The sequence below is a fragment of the Spermophilus citellus genome (genome assembly GCF_964194105.1).
Source record: "Spermophilus citellus genome assembly, chromosome: 14".
Classification (NCBI taxonomy): Eukaryota; Metazoa; Chordata; class Mammalia; order Rodentia; family Sciuridae; genus Spermophilus; species Spermophilus citellus.
This window is the reverse complement of record NC_138194.1, coordinates 45,190,682-45,197,680: the sequence shown is the minus strand read 5'-3', so window position 1 is coordinate 45,197,680 and position 6,999 is coordinate 45,190,682. Positions and strand designations below refer to the sequence as shown.

Genomic DNA, 6,999 nt, shown 5'->3' with positions numbered 1-6,999 from the left:
ATCAAGAGTACGGGTTAAAATACCCATGAAAGCCTGATTACTTTAAATCTGAAAAGTTAGCCTTTGGTACTAGCTGATGAGCAAACAACCTAGAAACTACATACACCTGTCTGATTGGCCATTACCTAACCTTCCCCTCGTGTTGTGTCACAACTGACCGCTGATAAAACCAGCCTTGTTTCAGCACTTGCTCACCTCAGCACCCCAAGCAGTGACCTCTGGTGCATGCCCTGGAATCATGGCAGCCTCTTAATCTTACCCAGGCAACCACCCTGGTCCCTTAAGGCTAGGTCCCTTCCTCTGCAGGACTGGCCTGCAACCCGGTAGAGCGGAGTCCGTAGCCCCAGGCGACAGGCGCCTAGCAACCAATGCGCGCATTGGACGGGCGTGGCTGCCGCTGCCCCGGGCCGGGCGGAGCTGAGCCACGCTGCCCAGCATCGCAGGGCTGCCGGCCGCCGAGCATGAGCATGCTTGTCCTGAGAGCAGCTCCCGTGCGAGTGCGCGGCCGACTGCCTCGTCCCACCACTGTGGACAGCACAGCAACGTGGCCGGGCTGGGCCAGGAGCTCGAGTCGGCACAGGGCCGCAGCTGGCTCCCGCGCTGCCCGTTACCCCCACTGCAGTCGTCGCTGCCAGAACTACCCCTCTTTTTACCACGGGCCCGGCACCACAAGAAGCCCTTCCTCTCATACGAGGAGCTGCAGGGACAGTGAGTGCGGGTGCCTGGCCGTCTGGCCATCTAGCCCCAAGGCGTTGGAGGTTGGGAGGGCCGGGACATTTCCGGGTCAGGCCTGAGAGGGAGGATGAGTCCCCTCCCAAGAAGGGGGAAAACGACCTAGAGAGACACCTGGGCTGGTTCCTCTAAAGCGGAGCTGCCAGAAAGAACTAGTCACAAGGACCTGATCAAGTATACACTGAAGGGTCGGGTGACAGGAGATGGGGAATGAACCAGGAGACGAAAACTTGCTTGCTAGATATGTAAATTCCATTCCCTCTCCCCTTCTGATACCGGGCAAACGTATCTCTTCATTAAGTGGACACACCCTTACAGGTTCACTCTCCACCCCTCCCAGAACTTAAACCTTAAGGGAGTGTGGGATGTACTTACTTCCTTCTTTCATTGCCATGTATCTGCCTTTCCCCCACACTTGGCACCCAACCAGATGGGCCAGGACTTTGGAGGCTGACCCTATTAGATTGTCATAACCCAGTTTTCATTTCCAATTTTGCCTTGTACCAGTTCTGATTTACCTATCATTTGTGTGCTACTTTTTTCACTAGGGCTTAAAGCTACTAGAAAATAGTTGCATTGCAGGTAGACTTCTATTGTCATCTTTTCATCTAGCCTTTTGGGGGTTATAGATATCATGGAAACTGTAGAGCCTCTCTCTGGATAAATGCAAACAATTTTGCAAACAATTTTAAAGCATTATACTCCCTAAAGCACAAAAATCTCTGCTCTTAAATACAACTGTGTATGCATATGTATGCTTAATAGTGTTAAAATCTATTAGAATTTTATTTTAAAAAATACTTCTGACATTTTCATTTTAAAATTCTTCCTTACAGTTTTGAAATTACATTATAGTGCATTGGTACTTTTCATGGGAACACCACAGTATATAGAGTTGGAGATGAATGAATGCCTTCTTTATTTTCCACTACTTTCTCTTTAACCCCAGTTAGAGTTAATTTAGTGTTCATCCTTACATTCTTTATTTTTTGGTCATGAATGAAATTATGTATGGATTCTTTTGAAAAATTGCTTTTCCAATTAAGGTTCAGAGAAACCTTCCATATGAATTTTATACTTAAGGGGGTGTACTGAGTATTTCATACTATAGATGTATCAATTTATGTAACCACTCTTCCACTTGAGATTAGTTCCTTTTTTTCCCCTATTATAAACAATGCAACAATGAACATTCTTACACCCAGGAACAGTTCTATAGAATAAATTCCTTAAAGCAGAATTGCAGGCTCAGATATATGTACATTTCCAATTTTGGTTGGATCTTGCTTTCAAAAAATTGTTTTTATGTACAGTTATAATGCTTTTTATGTATATTATAAAACTAAAAAAATTTTAAGTATAAATCTAAAAGAAAATAATGAACAACCTTTTCCCAATTGCATTCCCTTTACTTGTTCCAGTATCAAAATACACAATTTAAAAAAAATTAAACATCTTTTTAAAAAATTGTGAATTAACTTTTCATCAGCAGGCCGTGATAAGGAAAAATGTTTATTAATTTAAAAAATAGTTTATGCTCAGTGTTTATTACATGTCAGTCATTGTGCTGAACACTTTGCGAGTGTTTTAAAATTTATTCTTTATACACCTTATGAGGGTCAGAGGCAGGACCCAATGATTATGTAGCTATTGAAGGGCAGAGTCAATATTAGAATCCAGTTTCACTCCAAAGCCTATGTTCCTTGTAGGATTTGAATTCCTGCTTAGTCATTGGCTGAAATTTATGTTTCTTTGGTGTGTTAGCTTTTCATCCCTATAACCAAATACCTGACCTAACAACTTAGAGGAGAAAGTTTATTTTGGCTCAGTTTCCAAGGTTCAGCCCATGCATAATCTATGGTTAGCCACCACTCTTGGCCAAAGATGAAACAGAAAGATGCTCAGCTTATTGGGGGGGGGGCGGGGCGGGCAGAAGTGACATGATATAATCTCTGAGGGCACATCCTCTAACTTCTTCCAGCCACCCCACATACCTTTAGCACCTAGCACATTCAAAATTAGGATGGATTGATTAGGTTACAGCTCTCATAGCATAATCATTTCTCTTACTACTTAACACAGGAGCTTTTGGGGGATGCTTTGTATTCCAACCATAACAGTTGGGTAGTTTGAGGAGGAAATGAGATCCTGTGTTTGATGTTAATTTCTTTACTTCACTAACTTCTGTGTAATTGGTACGGTCTGATGCCTCCAGTGATGCTGGTTTTTCTCCAGTCACTTCTCTGCCCTTTCTTCATCTTTCTGCTTTGCATATATTTTAAGGAAATCTGTCTTTTTTTCTTTTTTGGATCTTCTAGGCTAACTTTAATGTAGTTTCTGGCCTTAATTGTTACCTGTAAATAGGTAACATTTTTTATCTCCAAACCAAGCCTATAATCCTCAATTCCTACTACTTGGGTCCAGGTTATATATCTCCACTGGATGGCTTGTACTTCAATTTTATCTAAAACTGGACTCTTATTGCCCTTTAGGCTGAAACTAACATGTTCTCTTTTAGATTAATTCATGGTTCTATAATTTTTTTAGTCATCCCAGTTCATCTTTGATTCTTTTCCAAACTTTCCACATCCAATCTACTATCAATCTGTCATTCTCACTGCCACACTGCTCTAATTTGCACACTCTGGACTCTTATTAATAGCTGTCTAACTCTTCCTGCCAGATTAATTTTCCTAACGCATAGCAGTGAATATATGCCACACCCCTATTCCAAAACCTCCAATGGCTTTCCATTACTTAGAGAAGAAAATATAAACCATTTGCCCAGCATTCAGATTCGTCCCAATCTATTATTTCATTAACTCTTACAATGGCCTTATCTGAACCCCTTTTTCCAGGCAAACTAGAATACAAACATCCCATTCTCCATGATATCTTGCACTTTTATATTTGGGTAGAATGCCTCTCCCCACATTTTGGCCTGTCTGGATTCTGTTGAAATCTTGTTTTCTTCTTTCTTCCACATCTTTATTGAACCTCCACCAGAAAGTATTCTCTCCCTCCTCTTAACTCATCTAATACTTTATCTTCTAAGGCTTTAATTTTACACACCCTGCCTTCCAGTTGTATAAGTGGATATTTTTCCCCTTCTGTATTGGAAATTGCATGAAGGCAGAATCTGTATTTAGTTTGTCTTTGTATTTCTCATACATATGGCACATTGATTTGTACATAGTACATAGGTAGTAAATGTATTTGAGTAAAAACTAATATATACTTGGGAATAAAAAAATCACAGGTGTTAGTATACTGCTAGCTGGAGTGACAAATAGGTCCCAACATGTTAGTGATTTAACATATAGAAGTTTATTATCATTCACACTGTAACAATTTCAACACAGGTGTTCCTAATCAGCTGGTAGCTTTCTTTCATTTGCTAAAAAGACCAGGCTCTGCCATTCATTAGTGTTTCATTCTTGTCTAAATCCAGTCAGTGGATAGTAATTATTTTAAATACATACACACACACACACACACACACACACACACACACACACACACACCATACTGTACATCTTAAATAGACACAATAAAATATATATTTGGAAAATAATCCTGTAAGCAGAGGGGAAAGATAAAGTGTGGATGAAGCAGTTATGTTTCTTAAAACCATGTAGAAATTTGTTACACCTTGTGTTTGCTCACATTTCCACCTCTAGGAACAACTCTATTCTTAGGAGGAGGAGCAAGAATTTGAGAGACTAGTTAGTCTTCTTTGCCACCATTATTTTCTACTTGTCAAAACCTCTGGGACTTAGCTCGTACCCCAAAACAAAAACCCAGCCACTGCCCCCATTCAGTTAGTTCAGCAAAGGTGCAGTTTTACCACAGAATACAAATGTAGCTTCATCATTAATATTTATCATAATGAACTATCATTGTTCACTTTATTTCCCCCAATAGACTGCATGTTTTTATATCCTAATGATGTTGGTATTTTGGCTCCTAGCACAATGCTGGCATTGTGAATAAATAAAATATCTTTCTTAATGAATCTATAATTCTCTTTGTTCATGTTCATTTGATAATTATTTTGGTTCAAACAAAACTAAAAATAAAGATGATCTTACCATCTCCTGCTTTTTTGGTGTTTGGATTATTTTCAGCTTCCTTTCTATTATAATAGTACAGGATTTGACATCCTTGAAGATAAATATTTATGTGTATCAGTGATTATTCCTTTCAAATAAATTGCTGAAAATAAAACTTTCTGAGTCAAATATATTTAAAATTACAAGGACATATATATTGCTAGATTGTCTTCTGGAAATAAACCAAACCATGCTACTACTGAAACTTTGTGAGAGTGCCTTTTTCCTTGAACCCAATCCTATACTGTCTGTTATTGACTTAAAGAAAAAAGTTCCTGTCATTTTCATTGGCCAAAATAGTAGCTCCTTATATTATTTTGCTTTTATTTGAGCACAAGTGAGTGAACTTTTTAATGACTATTTGTATTTTTTCTGTAACGAGTTAGCTGCTCCTTAATAAATGCACTCTATGGATTATTTTAAGATTTTTAACTCTATAAAATCGAACTTCTTTAGTTATTTGTGTTTGAGAAGTTTTACTGGGAACTTCTGGGTATTGTGGCAGAGTGGGCTGACATGGAAGAATCCCATTTTGCTTCACTAGTTTTCAAATACTAAGTAAAATATAAGATGATTTATGGATATGTGGTTGAGCAGGAACCAAGAGAAGGAAATCCCCAGGTGCCTGAAATGAAGGAATATTCACATAGAAAGCCACCATTGAGCCATCTGCTGAAAGCTAGGAGTCACAAAGGAGTACTGTTCCAGTTACTATGACTGCATAACAAATTTCTCCAAAACTTAGTGGTGCAAAACAACCATTTATTGTGCTCATGGACTCCATGGGTAAGGAATTCGGACAGTGCAGAGCAGGGACAGTGTGACTGTATTCCACCATGTCTGAGGCTCATCAGGAAGATTTGAAGGCTCGGGGGCTAGATTCACCTGAAGGCTTATTCACTCACACGTCTGGTAGTTGATGCTGACTGTTGATATCTGTGAATTGTCAGTTGGAACCTTTATATGTAGACTCTCCACATCTCTTGATATCCACACAATATGGTGCCCTGAGAAAATCTGGTGAAAATCAAGTCATTTTTTAATGACCTAATCTTGGAAATCATACTGTGTGACTTCCTTTGTTTTGGTTTTTTTTTTTTTTTTTTTTTTTTTTTTTTTTTTGGCTGAGGAAGTTAGTTTAAGGGAAAGGGACACAGATCTCATAGGAGTGTTGACATCACATTGGAGGAAGAACATGTGAAAGTGTATTAGTGCATCTATACTTGAAAAATATATAACATGTCACAAGTACCTTAACCCTGAGATGGTAACTTAAAAAATTCTCACCGTTGGCCTGAGAAGCTTGCCATTCACCTGAGCTGCAGTAAGAAAAGAGTCAGCTGCTAGAGATCAGAGCTTCTTACCTTCTACTGGCTCAGTGCTGTAGTCTCAGTTCACGTTACTACATGGTCAGGGACCATAGTCCAAGAAAATGACTTATTTGTTGGTCTGGTATCTCTGAAACTCCAGGCCAGTCAGAGACCAATGAAAAGCCTCTACCAGGATGTCCCTAGCTCAAGCAAGTGTTGACTTCTAAAGATAGCATTTTCTCTAGAGATAAAGCCTCAGTCAAGGATTACAAATTATGTGAAGAAATTAACCACAAGGAAGGAGACTTAACAGATACGCAAATGGGACACTTGTACCCCCAAACTAAAAGTAATAGAAGGGCATGAAAAAAAGTATAATATTCAAGGAAATAAAAGAGCCATGTGTGGTGTTACACGTCTTAATTCCAACAACTCAAGAGGCTAAGAGAGGAGGATTGTAAGTTCAAGGCCAGTCTCAGCAATTTAGGGAAATTCTGTCTCAAAAAATAAATAAAATAAAAAGGGCTGGGGAGTCTTAGACTCTGTCTCAAACAAATAAGTAAATGAATAAATAAATAAGGCTAGGGATGTAACTTGGTAAAGTACCCCTGGGTTCAATCCCCAGTAACATACACACACACACACTAAAGGAGATGAAGGAATGGACATGATAAGGCAAGAATGAGACAGTATGAAAAATAACAGGAGGATTAGGAAAATAACCTGAAAAACTTGGAACAGTTTGGCACAACAAAAATTTGTCCCACTTTCAAGACCAGTAGTATTGGGTTGAGGTGTCCTGTGTAGAAAATTAAAAGGAATTCAGATGACTTAAATGATTTTGG

General features: G+C 39.1%; 1 protein-coding gene across 1 annotated transcript in view; it reads left to right on the top strand.

Annotated features, from left to right (window-relative positions):
* Positions 1-452: 452 nt before the first annotated feature.
* The window catches only part of LOC308633755 (uncharacterized protein C8orf89), a gene marked incomplete at its 3' end in the record, with an annotated part of 31,619 nt that continues 25,072 nt past the window's right edge, over positions 453-6,999 (top strand). Inside the window, exon 1 of the mRNA XM_081266801.1 lies at positions 453-708. The remainder of the gene's footprint in view (positions 709-6,999) is intronic.